The following is a 13823-nucleotide window of genomic DNA, read 5'->3' as shown; positions in this document are numbered from 1 at the left end:
GATGAATTCCCACCTCAACATTATTCTCAGGGTGAATAATCATCCTTCAAATGAATAGAATAGCTTTCGTACATGGAGAACCATTTCCGATTTCCACAAAAAATCTTGGCATTCCAGGACTTTGTCGTTCCAAATCTAATTTGCAAAAAATCCTGCAAATAAGTGGGATTTTTAAGTCTTGTGAGAAAATTTTTCCCAAAAATCTGAGAAAAGAGTTGTAGTGTTCAGTCATTACCGCTTGGATTTACTATAGGGGAGGGTAGGGCAACACGGACCGCAGGGCAAAACGGACCAGTGAAGGAAATTTGATAATTGTTGTTTTTATGTCACACGGCAATAAAAGTATTATCTAACGAATGTGATTATAATTCTCGCCTTCGGCTGGGATTATAAATCCACATTTTCCAGATAATACTTTTATCGCCTGATGACATAATCTACTACTGCTTTCAAATAGAAGCAAAAACAAAAATTCAAAGTCATTTGTGGTTTGTGGTGATTAGAAAATCTGATCAAATTGCGGTTCAACGACACTTGTTGTCTATAAAACCCCTGTGACGGTTACGATGCAAGACACTCACTTTAATTGAACACATTCAGTGTTCCTGATGTGCAGGAAAAAAAAGCAAAAATTACCAATTTTCTGTCAGTGGTTCGTTTTGCCCTGCCGTCCGTTTTGTCATTCCGGTCTGTTCTGCCCTCCCCTCCCCTAATTGTCTCTAAATTAAGCCAAATTTTTTTTTATTTCAGTGAAATAAGAATCGCAATAATTTATATCTTGACAGTCGATCAATGTGTCCCCTAGCAGATATTTTCGCAATAATCTGCAATTTCTTGTTAAATTTGATCCATCAAATAAATCGACAATCGTACGAAGGGAAATATTCAGTAAAAATTACGGAACAATTCACATAATCCGCACTGAGGAATCGTTTTCCGGTAATTTTTATACGAATGGAAGGGAGGAAATCTGAAACGTTCAGTGAATTCTCAGGTTTATCACCGAACAAAATACCAAATTGTTACGGAATTTTTCCCCAAGACGTAAAATCTTACAAAAACTTCCCGACTTATTATGCCTCCAAAATAAAAAATTCTTGAACGTTCAACAATTTTTATGAAGCTGGTGAGTTATTTCTACGTTCTGTTCCGTAAAATTTCTCAATCGTTGGGGAAAAATTACGGAACGATTTGTTGACGATTCGTGCAATTTCAGTTCCGGCTCACACTTTTTATTGAATTTTACTTCGCTCGCGGATTACGTTTCAAAACGTAATTTTTACGTTTTTTTTCTGATAATTTCTATTGAAATTTTTCTCTCCGTGCATTTATTGAAAATTTAACAAATGGTTGTTGAATGAAATTGAAAAATCTTTTTCTGCACGGAGAGAAATATTCAGTAAAAATTACGGAACTCACAATTCACTTACCGATTACGGAATCAATTCAAAAAATTTAAGTGCCGGTATCGTAATTTTTCACAGGAGATTAAGATAAAAATTACGGAACGCTCCGGAAAAATTCCGTGACAGTTCCATAAAATTTCCTACAACCACATTTCGCTCTGAAATTACGGAGAAGATACGGAATTTTTACTGAATATTTCTCTCCGTGTGAATTTTAATTAATTAGTTGTAAAATTTCTCCACCTAGTTGTTGAAATTCAACAACTGCTTGGCAATTCTTTTTTCCAACAACTAGTTGGTGAAATTCACCAAATAGTTTCCTCCATGCAAATGCGAAATCATCTCCACATTTCCAACTCAACACCAGAGTTCTTATCAATAAACCTTCCCAGCCTTAAAACGCAAATCGAAGACGAGCAAGAGCGTATAGTCGATTAGGTAATTGGTCTCCGAACACTCTTACTGATTTATTTTAATTAGCCACTCGGTATTCAGGAAGAGGGAACCTATCGACTTTCGATAAAATTTCAAGGCTCTTTATACCCTTCTCCCTTCAGCCCTTTGTTTCTCTCCCACTCAGTAAAGTACCTTTCGACCCAACTCACCCATTTGCTCGTCATTCCTTATTTTTCCCACTGTAATTCACTTTTTGCATTTTCTGCGTACTAAAAGTCGAGGAGACAGCCTTGCTCTCCTTTGTATCAAACACAAGGAGAAGAGGAGAAGAGGAGGGTGGGAGGAAGAATGGAAGTGGTGGAAACGATTCTACCAGTGTAGAAATGGATGTTAAGGAGGTAAGAAAAGGGATCTTTTGTGTTGGACGCCAAAAATGGTTTTACCCTATGGGAAAATCAGAGGAAAAATATCTTGATGGGGAAGGGTAGAGTGAGGGTTGTTGCCGAGTAATCGTGATATTGTGCCGAGTTTTTCAGCATTTTAAGAGGTTAATATTTTGAAGGAGAGAATAAGAAAAATTTAAGGGAGGAAAACATTAAATTTCCGGGAGAAAATGAAGGCTTCCTTGTATCTCTGTACTTCATTTCCGGATAAAATTCTTTGTTGGAAAAAGTTTTGATAAAACTCACTGTTAAGTTCGTTAAGTCCCAGTGAATGGCGGACATTTGAATTAAAATAAACTCGGCTCGCATTTTGGGAAAATAAGTTGTTCTTCATAATGAATAAATATGAAAGTTAGTGAGGGGATAAATTGAGGAGGAATTTGCCTCGGTGCTTTAAACGTTTAAGACAGACTTATCCGGTAAACCTGGATGGGAAGTTTAGGGAGGAGAAGAAATTACCCGATGGAGATGTCTCACTGTGAGAAACTCGAATGGATCTGGAGATCATCTTGAAGCTTTGGGAGAGATTCTTCTTAATCCTCGAACAAGTTTCTGGATTCTTGGGAATTGTGGAAAAAAGTTTGCACGACACCTTGGGAGATATCTTTAGTTTTAGAGAGAGAATTGAATTATTGGGTGGTTTGCAGGGAGTTGAAGTAGTTTATTCAAGTTGAGGGAATACTGCTGAAGGAAATCAACGTGGACTTACTTTCATTTCTAGACGAGGACCGCTGTTGATGAAAAATTGGGGTAATCAGGGAAATAAAAATATGTTTTTTATTTTTATTAAGTCTTGGTTTTATTCGTCATTTATTTATTAATTGAGGGGTATGGGACAAAGTAGCATCCATAAAGATTGTGTATAAGGCGCAATTTGAATAATTAATTAAACACGAACGAAACCAGAAAAATAGTTAGAATTACTTTTACAAATACCTTTTCAACATTTTTGATTACTATATGATGTATTTAATTCGCCAGCACATTGTCATATTTTACCCAAAAGTACTGCGGAGACCCCTTAAGAATGCATCAATTGCAAAAAATTAATCCGAAACCCATCGTTATTACAGGCAAAATCATTCCATTTCTTACAAATTTACTTTTTTTAGCGTTTTTTTACATTGTTTAAGGATAACTGAAGAACCGCTGAGGTGAATGTCTTCACAAACCAATCAGTTCTAAGTGACACAAAGACACGTCGATTGCAAAACAAATTTGAGTAGATCCATTAGTTCTGGAGATACACACACACACACGCACATACCAACATGTCTTCAAAAAGGATTGGAAATGATGCTAAAGTCATGAAACGTCGACAAATTATGGAAATTTGAAATTTTACTTGCGGTGTCATCCCGATAACTTTCTCCCTTTGGTTCGGTAAGATAATAATTTATCAATAATGATAATCCTGGGATAAAATATTGATACACTTTCTACACTGCTAGAAAATTACTCCTAACATTTCAAGGACGTAAATCTTGAAATTTTTAACAATCACTTATTTACAAGAAATTGTCATGTATTTAGTTATTGAAAAATCAGTTAAATTCTGGAGTATTCAATGGAACTGCAGTTTTCAATTCTACATCATGATGAAAATTAGTAAATAATTTGAAAATTCAAGCAGCTACTTCCCTGAATTTTCAATTCACTGAAAATTCTAGATGTCATTGAAATATCAGTGATAATCTAACCTGGAAAATCGCCTTGAATTTCTAACCTAAATGAGATTCCATGAACGATTCAATCTTAAATTGAATTCAAATTCACAACATTGAGAATTCAAGTGCAACAATTGCTTAATTCTCAAAAAATTTCTAACAGTGTATAAGAGCTATTTTCTACCTAGAAAGGTACCGACTCATCCTTAATTCCCATCGAGGGGCTATTCACAGGCGAATTGGGTGACACCGCGATTACAAAATGAAATCGATTACCCAGGATTACGGGACTGATTACACTGATTACCATTGCCTATGTGATAACCGTGATTACCAAGAGCACAGAATGTGATTACATGATTACAAATGATTTCGTCGATTACATTCTGTGATTACCAAACATCTGTAATCATTGAAATCACAAAAAATGGCCTCTTATTAAATATGAATTGATGGAATAATTAATTATTAGAACCTGCAAAGAAATGAGGAAAGAGAGGCAGGGATTCGAACAGAGGAATGCAGTCCCCATCACTCCATCTAAAAATTTGGGCATTAATAAGTGCTATTAACAAAATAAATTTACTGAATATCTACCATTGATGGAGAATAAAACTTACCAGCAGATAATTCAGAGATAATTCAGTCATTGGTTCTCCAGAATAAAAAGAAGTTTTAACTCTGTTGAATCAATTTTCCACGGACAAATGCTCTGTGCAAAACGCATTGGCTATGCAAAGTTCTGAACCATAAACATCTGGGATTCCAAGAAAAATTGATCCAGGGATCTCTGAGACTTACCGTTGGTAGAAATGACGCACTTGAAAATGCAAAAACAAAATTCACGGCCTTACTAGGAGCAACTACGAAAGATTACACTGATTACAAATGATTACAGTGGTTACAAATGATTACCACTTGATTACAAATATGGTAATCATGTGATTACAATTATTACATTATCCCGAGTAGAAATTCTGTTCAGGTCTCGATCAGAAACTGATCAAGTCCGATCCGAAATTCTGATCAGGCATGTTACGCCTCTGCCTTATGTTTTTCCACTAGGGATAGTCCGGTGGCTTGGCGCAATGGGTAAGTTCGTTGCCTCACATGCAAAAGGTTCCGAGTTGAAATCCCGGCCGGGTAGAATGGTGAGATCTAACCATTTAAAGTCTTGATCATCATCGCAGTATACCCTAACCGGGTCGAAGCGATGTAAAATAACGATAAAAAAATGATTACATTGATTTCATTGGGATTACAATTGATTACGTCTGTGAATAGCCCGTCGATTCCCACTCATATTCATAGAATTCATTACCTCAAACAAAGAAAAATAAACGAGCCAAAAAGAATGCCTAAAGTGAATTACGACCCCCTGACAAAAGATTTGTTAAATCAATTAACTTTTTCCGCTTCACCAGGAGCGGAACTCATTCGCCATATACGAAATCAAGCAATTCCATAAATCCTAAATTACGTGAAGGTCTTGACCATGCGTCAAACCGGTTTTCCAGGATTCGCACTACAATCCCTGGTGAGTGCAGGGGACATGGTGAGTTTAATTCCAATCTAGGGGGTGTGCACACGCCGAAGCTCCCCATTAGGCGCAGACTGGTCCAGGATTTATGCCGCTGGCCGATTATCAGTTAGATAAAGGGGAATGGGATGGCGGAGGAGGGGAGTGAGGGCCGGGGAGATAGCCGGTGAATTTTAGAGAAAAGGTGGGAAGGCCGAGAGTGAGAATGAGGGAGTATCCAGGGACCTTGGAATTTATCACCCATCGACCTACTTAGCTCACCCATGCCCGCTCGAATGCGATGCCAAAAGTTTTGTAATTGTTCCACCCCTGCAGTTTTGTTCCACAACCCCTCCTCGTTCCTCACCTATCCCTGGCTCTGTATAGTAAGCTTTTACTTTTAACGTCTGGCAGTGTCTCCCCGGTGTGTTGTCGAGATGAGAAAGAATTGGAGAGGGGAGGAGGTAAATTAGGCGGGATTAGGTGGAGGTCAATATTTAGAAGGGAAGGGCATATCCACAGGAAAATCAATTGCTTTTGTTATAAAAACATCAGCCAAGTTTCAACTCATGGCAACAAAAATTTCAGCCAATAAGAGATTCAAATAAATTCTCATTCATCACTATCGTTCTGCGTTCCATCATAAATATATTACATATGGAAACATTGGAAGTGCATAAAAAAATCATGAAGACAATAGATACTTGAAGATTGACGATTCTTCTACGCGATTTGAGTGACTTCATTCGCTACAAAATCATGCTTGAGTACAAGAATATTTTAAAGCATGATACCTGTCTCAGAGCTCATGATTGAGATGTCTGGGACAATTAAGCGATTGAAGAAAAATTGCTTGTCTCAAATAAATATGTGGCAGATATTAGAGTTTATTCTCAGTGTAGACTTTATGAGTTAGCTTTATAAGTTAGCCTTAGTAATAAGAAAAACGAAGATTTGTGAGATGTAAGAGATTTTCTCTTTCCGCGGGGTTGATGCGAGCTATGGAATGTTATTGCTCGAAGAAAAGAGAAAGTATAATTTTCAATTGAAAAAACGATGACCCGTTTTGCCTCAGTATTTTTGGAAATGCTTAATTTGATTTTTTTTATTTCAGTTATTGGAGTAAGAACAGTTGTTCTTTTTTCATTCGACTTTGTCTTTTCCATGCCCCCATTTGCAACCTTCCTTATTATCATGTTCTCAAGGAGAAAAAATTGTTTTTGAATTAAGAGAAAAGATTCTGAACTACAGAATCCTGGTCTAGATCTCAGAAACTGTTCTGGTCATCAGTGAATGGCTCGAAATCGGGATGGGGTGGCAGTTCAGTGATTATTCACGAATTTTTGTCAAGGCATAAGAAATGTTGACACGCCAAGAAAAATAATCCCTTAGTTTAAGATTCGAAATGACTTACAATGAGATTTGCAAAAGTTTTAATTTGAAACCTGAAAATCTTAAGTTGAGAGTTCCGAGATCTCCATTTGAGACTTTCATGGAGTCAACTTGAAATTTTTCTTATCTATTGATTTTTTAATATAAATTTTTTAAATATTTTTTCAAAGTCTTCTAAAAGTCTCTATTTGAAACATTGCAAAATCGAAATTGGAGATCATGGATCTCAAAATGCTGCTTATTTTTTCGTTGTACACTCTTAAAAAAAAAGAAATTTCATGGACATTTCATGGACAGTTGACTACCAATTTTCAGAACAATAACACTGAATACAATTTAGGGGGAAAAAATCATGAAATTTCAGGTTTCACTGTAAATTCATTAAAATTCCAGAATTTTGAGCATGATTTCCTTAATTTATTTGAATTTCCAATCTACTATGAATATTCAGTGCCAAGTTTCCATCGAATTTTCAGTGAAATCTGAAATTTCATGATTCTTTTCCCCCTAAATCGCATTCAGTGTCACTGTCCTGAAAATTCAAGAATATATTTACCGGAATTTTCTGGTTTTCTATTCATTTTCAGGGAAAAAGGGAACGGAAATTTCCAGTTTTGTTTGATTTTTCCACGAAATTCTGAATTTTCAATGACAAGATTTCCTGAAATTTCAGTGAAATTACAACACGATAAAAATTTCCGGGATTTGGCACGGAAAATTCAGATGAAAATTTTTAGAAGTGTAACGCAAAATCAGCAGTGAATGAGAAATACATTAGGAAATTTTTCAGATGGTATAGGTAAAATTACATCACTAAGAATTTTTCAGATAAAATAGGTCAAATTATGCACTGCAAAACCCAACTACTAACTTCCAGCAGTTTTCCGAAAATCATTTGCTTCCATTCCTCCGCTGCAGCATTCATCAATTGATCAAATCTCCCTGCGGAGCCACTAACTTATTTGAGTGGGCTTCATCAGTTTCCAACTCCAACTTCAACGTGAATTCTGTTATTCATTTTAACTGCATTCAGAAGCGGAATACTAAAACCGTCCGACTTTCCCTCCCTCATTGGATTAAATCCCAAACTATCTCAACAACGAATGACGGCAGATGCGATCATCAAATGTCCTTCGTCAGAGAAAATTCTATTTTCAAACAGAACCCGTCTCTCGCAATAATCCCACACCTAAAATTTCACATTTGACATACCTCATTCTCCACTAACGATTCATACCACCCGATTGATTAACCCCATCCCGCCAACATCTTTCAATCCTCTCTCCACCTTCTTCTAATTAAAATTTCATACCCCCGATCGAGCCTCAACATTTAATAATGCATCGACTCCACCGTCAGAATGAATTCCCGATTTATATTTCAATCCACGTTTATCTCTTGCCCTCTCTGAAAAGAAATTTTTCTTCCCCACGCTCCTCCGTCCAATGGAGAAAAAATTTGTTCAGCACTGATTTCGCTCCTTTCATCTCGATATCCCGGCTTTTTTTCGGACGTTATAGCATAGCCGAGTCGCTCTTCAAATCCACCGAGATTCCCCAATAAGGCTCACGCTCTATGGAATATCCCGTGGGTGACCCCCACAACGTGTCATTTTCATTTTATTCGCCCTTTCGTCCGTTACGATGTCCGCCCCCACTTTATTCCTCGGGTTTTCATCGTATTTGTGGGTCTACACCCCTGTATCACCTTTTCTCTCCTCATTTCGTTTCTTGGATAAGAGTCCAAGAGAGTGAACAGGGTCGATTGGGAGGGGTAGAGGGAGACAAGAAGCATGGTCTCAGGGAGTTATTTATTTTTATGGGGTTTCACTCTTTACGTCGTCCAGATACCAGTCGCGAAAAGCCCTGGCTTCTGGCTCTGCAGCAATACCGGAGTACGGGGAAACCCCCGCGTGCGGCACAGTTAATGGCGTTACGGCGTTGCCATAGTTACCAGTCGCAGGAGAGGAACCCCATAGAGTCCCCAGGAGCGACTAGTCGCACCCTGGAAAGCGCATTTATCCTGGAAAAAAACGTTGTAAGAACTGGTGGCATTCTATTATTCACAGTCACGTTGATGAAAAAACATTGCTTCCGGTGGTTATTAAGATGTAAATGGGGGGAGGGATTTGGATGGATCTTTTACAATGTATTCCTGAGTGATCAATGGTCGTTCAATCATTTATTACTTCTTAACGATAATATTCGAAGCTGAACCATGAAAACGAAGAAAACAAGTGGACAATTGCGTTTTTGCTTCCGTATGTAAGCATTGTAATTTTTCAAATTTAAGTTTTGGATTTTTTGTTTTATATCGAAACATTATGATCCACAACGTTCGAAAATGCATCTTTTAGACCGTGTACGTACGGATTTCACAGTGTGACGTCCTACGTTGATAAATCGAAAATTGACAAATAATTTTTTTCTTGAGACCTATGACTCTTGAGAGTGTTGTAGGAATGTGCAACTCTATTTTTAGGTGAGAATCTAGCCACCTCGCTCATGCCAATTGCCACATGGATGGGTTAAACTGCGCCTTGAGATGCTAAATTTTTTTTTTTTTAGAAATTTTTTTCCATTTTTTTTGTAGGTTTGATTTTTTTTGTCATGGTTCGATGTAATCATCCAAAAACTTGATCAGAGTTCACAGAGGATACTCAAGCCTCTGTAAAAGCAATGTAGAATGGAGATTAAAAAAGAGAAAAAAAACGAATGATAGAGCAGGCTAAGGCAAAACGAACCGCATGGCAAAACGGACTGACAGAAAATTGGTAATTTTTGTTTTTTTTCTTTCCTTCAAATCAGGAATACTGAATGTGTTGAATTAAGAGTGAGTTTCTTGGATCGTAATCGCCACAGGGGTTTTATAGACGACAAGTGTCGTAGAACCGCAATTGGATCAGATTTGCTAATCACCTCAAACCACAAATGACTTTGAACTTTTGTTTTTGCTTCCATTCGGTAGCGAAAACCAAAATTATCAATTTTCTGTCAGCGATCCGTTTTGCCCTAGGGGTCAGTTCTAACGAACGAATTATTCATCCGTGGTGACGAATGAATAATTGCGAATCTTTCATCGATTAATACGTTTAATTGTTGAAGATTATGAGGAAAAGTATGTGGATTGAATGTGACATCTCGTATTTCCTTCCTAAAAAAAGCGTGGACAATATCTCGAGTCAAAAATGAGAACTCGAACATGGTGGATATCTCGGAAAATAAGGCGGGTTTCATGAGTACAATTGTTGTGCGTCGAATTTTCATGAATCCCGCTTAACAAACGTAACAGAATTGAATACTATTCTATGGAACATAAGCAAATCATAATTCTCCAAATCATTTAGGTCAGAGAAAAATAAAATAATTCTACTTTTTAAAAATTGCGTTTACTAAGGTGTTCTTCGAATAAAGTTGAGTAGAATGAATAGCTACAATTATGAGATTATCTCACATTTTTGACGTTAAGGATAGGCGAATCTGAATGCAATATAGTGAAAATGAAGATCGATTTATTTCATCTTGAACAAATAATATTAATATCCAAATACAAAATTTCTGATATGAATAAAAAGAAGCTGGGACTCAATATGCAAAAATAAGTTTTAACCTTCAATTTCGTGCTGAAAATATGAGAAGACAATAATTCGAGATGATAACATTGTTAGAAGAAAAATGACATTTCATAGACAGTTGACGAATAAGGACAGTGACACTGAATGCGATTTAAGGAAAAAAAATCATGAAATTTCAGGTTTCACTGAAAATTCAGTAAAATTCCAGAATTTTAGGCAGCATAATGACAAGAATTCTTTAATTTATTTGAATTCCCAGACTAATATGAATATTTAGTGTCAAATTACATTGAATTTTTAGTGAAATCTGAAATTTCCTGAGTTTTTCCCCTGAATCGCATTCAGTGTCACTGTCCTGAAAATTCAAGAATATATTTACCAGAATTTTCTTGTTTTCTATTCATTTTCAGGGAAAATGGAACTGAATTTTACAGTTCTCTTTGATTTTTCCACAAAATTCTAAATTTTCAATGACGAAATTTCTTGAAATTTCAGTGGTAATTAAATGCAATAAAAATTTCCAAAAAGTGTACCGGAAATTTCGGACAAAAATTTCTAACAGTGTAGACATGAAATTATATTGATAACATGAACAACAGATTATTGAATTACCATGTGATCTAACTTGAAATTAATAACAGGATCCGCACGCACTTTTACCAGAATATCAACAAACATTGAATTCCAGAAATTCACACCTTAAAGTGTATTCTAAAACCAATGGAATTGAAATTATGATTAAAATCTTATTTAGTGAACATGGGAATTAGAACATGAGCAAATCATTTATTGTTGTATGAAAATTTAACAATTGATAAATTGGGGCATATAAGTCTCATCGGTCGTATTATTTTTTGCAATGAAAATAATTATAAACAATTAATCAAAAAAAGGAATGTTGAATCTGACAGGAAAAAGCAGATAATAAAGAAAAGGGCATCAATACCCCGGGCACTTGCTCCTTTTTGAAATTGACAAATCTGAAAATCCTCACTAAATTGCACAAATTCTTCTAAAACTCGAACGAACGGATATGCCAAAACTCAATGAAATCTATAATCTATAATCTCATGGTTCCCTTCTCAATGAAAATAATCATAAACCAATTTTTCTAAAGCGAAATAATAATAGACATCATAACTGAGAACGTAAATGAATCATGTAGACACAAGCAAAAAATGTTAAAGCGTTTAGATTTCTTTCACTGTTGAAGCCTGCACAATTAAGCGTGAAATAAAAATTTGATTCACAAAATCAGGAAAAGATTGAGGAGAAATCGGTAGGATGAAGAGTACTCATGGACGAAAAATTTCATGAGCCGGATGATATTTGGACAAATAGGATCATGGAACGCTCCGCAATTCAACGAAAAGCAACTGGACGAATAAATTGGACCAAAGGTACGGATTCAGAACGAAAGAGGATCTACTGAAAAGCCAAGGAAATTTCCGTTGAAAAATGGTCAAGACGATGGGCATCCCCCAGTAGATCTAGAAGGACCGTAACAACTTCACCATCGAAATTTATTTGTATCGATATCAAAATCTCTCAGGATGAAATGGATTGTCAAGTCCAATTTTTTGCATCCGATTGATATTCTTCAAGAAGTATGCGGAATAATTACTGATTTAATTTTGTTAACTGTGGAATATTAGATAGAGCTGTACAATAATTCGTTCATCGAATCCAACAATGTACATACTGCAGAATAATAAACAATTGCTCTTGTACTTTATATAGTATAGATATTTTTTCTTATAAATTAGCAATATGCTTCCAAATGGTTATTTTGCAGATGATTTCTTTCTATCATATATAATTCATTGTTTATTTCATTTTACTAAATTGAATAAGATTTGCTTTTATCTAATTTTGTCAGATTTTTAACTTAGTTGAATGTTATCAGCATCATTATTCTTATATTAGCCGTTTTCTCCTACACAACCGATTGTCTTTTTTACAGTTCTATCTCTCCCCTCACCCCTTCGATAAAATGGTAATAGAAAAATTCTATTTCCACATACTTGAATGATTTTGAAACATCACATTTGAAGAAACCATCAGGAAGCTCACTTTCAGGGAAATTCACGAAAACAACATTTTCAACAATCATCATAAACATCAAATCAACCAATATAGATATCGTAATCGTCTGTTAACTTCGACTTAATGGTATTAAAACAAACATTTTAAACTATGATTGAATTCATTTGAAGCATGATATTCAAAGATTTCGCCGGAATTCCGATTTTCAAAAAATACAAAACTTTGAAAATTTTCAAATAAATCAAAATAACGATTATTGCTATCGCCTTCATCTTCGAACTCGGTCAAGAGGACTACCAAATAATTTTTTAAAGCCATTATTCAATCAATTCAGAACACTTTTTTTTTAGTTATCGTGAGCCAATCGAAAAAAATCAAAAAATCAAAATACTAATCGATGAATTGAATTTTAATTAATGGCGATTTTAAAGGCTCAACAATACCTACATTTGAATAAAAAGATTCAATTCCATCTATTCATTAGTGAACAATTGAAGAAAAACTTTACCACATGCATGCGTACATACACACACGGAGAGAAAAATTCAATAAAAATTACCAGAAAAAAAACGTAAAAATTATGTTTCGAAACGTAATCCGCGAGCGAAGTAAAATTCAATGAAAAGTGTGAGTCGGAACTGAAATTGTACGAATCGCCAAGTAAATTCTACACGGAGAGAAATTTTTGATAAAGATTATCCTACCGTTGTATAAAAGTGTATCATGAGTCATCGTTTTCTCATTCCCGAGTCGAATAATTGGACCTGACAAGTTCTACTTAGGTCTTTCCGCTCAGAACTGGATAGGTCTTGGGAAGCCTCTTCCCAAGTGCTTCCGAGACCTTTCTACCTCTGGTTATGTCCCATTTCAGCACTTGTTAGGTGTAAGCAGGACTTGTATTCAGACTTTCCAAATCCTTGCCTGCCAATCCTAAATCTGCGTTCATATCCCTGTTTACTCATGCGTTATTGAAATAAAAAATGCAATTATTGTTTTTTTTTAATCTCGAAAATCGACATTTCACGAGAGGGTGGAGGGGAGATGCATGTAGGTGGAGGCTTGACATTTTTACCCAACAAGGGGAGAAGGTTGCAGAATCTATTCTAGCCACTCTTGTCCCTACGCTTGCATGCATTATCCAAATAAAAAATGAAAGTGTTAACAAATCTGACCATTGTTTCAAGTAAAAACCGAAAATCTGATCCGGTGGTCCCCGGTGAAAAATTTTTTTTTTCAGTTTTCACTTTCTCCACTTTTGAGAGTTCTGAAGAGCCCCTCGCTTAAATGATTGGAATCAACGTTTACCCGGCTAAAAAATTCGATTTTGGCGAAAGTCGACTTTCTCCCGAGAAAAACAAAAAATCTAACCCTTTGAAAATT

Source organism: Diachasma alloeum, unplaced genomic scaffold (genome assembly GCF_001412515.2).
Source record: "Diachasma alloeum isolate Michigan unplaced genomic scaffold, Dall2.0 Dall_scaffold_00300, whole genome shotgun sequence".
Taxonomy (NCBI): domain Eukaryota; kingdom Metazoa; phylum Arthropoda; class Insecta; order Hymenoptera; family Braconidae; genus Diachasma; species Diachasma alloeum.
The sequence above is the reverse complement of the archived record's forward strand: the minus strand, read 5'-3'. Positions refer to the sequence as shown.